The sequence below is a fragment of the Hordeum vulgare genome, chromosome 3H (genome assembly GCF_904849725.1).
Source record: "Hordeum vulgare subsp. vulgare chromosome 3H, MorexV3_pseudomolecules_assembly, whole genome shotgun sequence".
In the NCBI taxonomy this organism is placed as follows: domain Eukaryota; kingdom Viridiplantae; phylum Streptophyta; class Magnoliopsida; order Poales; family Poaceae; genus Hordeum; species Hordeum vulgare.
In genome coordinates, this window is record NC_058520.1 from 196,493,102 (window position 1) to 196,494,363 (window position 1,262).

The 1,262-nt window shown below is 56.9% G+C and overlaps 1 pseudogene; it reads right to left on the reverse strand.

Moving 5' to 3' along the window:
* Window positions 1-238: 238 nt before the first annotated feature.
* LOC123439783 lies at window positions 239-764 on the reverse strand (annotated as a pseudogene).
* Between the last annotated feature and the right edge of the window lie 498 nt (window positions 765-1,262).

Below are 1,262 nucleotides of genomic sequence, written 5' to 3' on the forward strand. Positions count from 1 at the left end.
CGAACCGAGCCCACTAGTTTTGTACCATGAACAACCAAATATGAATCCACCTTGTGGAACAGAAACTCCGCAGTTATGGAGACAAAAATGCATGATTTGGCACAACCAACCAAAATTTACCCATACCGGCGAGAAACCATAACATAATCCTTGGTTTAATTTGAGAGGGAACATTAGAATATGTGTTGGCCAAAATATACTGACCACTAATACTAACTTGTAAACTGTATCCATTTCTTTACAAAAGGGTTTCCCCCTGCTTTGTGGCCAAAACATACTGACCACTAATACTAACTCTGTATTTCAGTTGGTGCAGCAGCAACAAAGTGCCAATTTGGGAGATACTCTTACATGGCTTGAGCAATCCGAGAGTACTTGGCAGGAAAACAAGGTTGAAATTAAGGAGTGGGGAGGAGCGGGCGGGCAACAATTACTTGTGATGGAGTAGCTTTTCTCTGGCGTGGCGAGCCAAAGAGGAAGCAGTCGGTGGCGCGGGTGTGGTCGCGGATGGCCTCGACGGCGGGCAGGATGTCTCGAGGTCGGTGTTGAGCATCGGCACGGCGGAGATGTCCACGTGCTCCACGCGAATCCCCGGGACTCCGACTCCTCGCACACTGGCCACGCTGGCGAGGGCGGCGAGGAAGCCGCGGGGCTCGAGGTTGGTGACGGTGGTGATGACGACCTTGTCGGTGGATTCGGAGTCGGTCGGAGGAGGAGTTGGGGTCGCACGTGCAGGGGCATCCCGACGGTGATGTCCCAAGCATGGGCGATGGCAGCAATGAAGGTGAGGCCGGTGTTGGCGCGGACGAGGTCGTCGACATCGGGGGCGGCGAGGAAGGGCTTGACGGCTGCGGCGGGGTGGAGGTCATCTGAGTACTCGGTGCCGATGGAGGAGACGAGTGGGGATTCAGTGGATGGGTGGGTGGAGGGGGAGTGGAGGCGTGTGGCCACCAGTGGTGGTGGCCCTTGGTCTTGGCCCAGACCAGCTCCTCGGTGGCTAGGGTTTGGGGCGGGGGCTCGCTCTGCCTGTCGGATGGGGGCGGGGAGGAGAGGAAGAGGGGTGTGGATATGGGAGAGAGAGAGAGAGAGTGGGGATCGGGGGGAGGGTAGATGGGGGGTGGAGAGACGGGGCGCTGTTAGAAGGCCGTCCCCTTTGCCGTCCGCTTGGATATAAGCTGACGACAAAGGGGTCGAGGCAGAAGGCAAAGAGGCCCTAGGCTGACGATAAAGAGACCCCTGACGGTAAAGAGGATGGTTTTAGC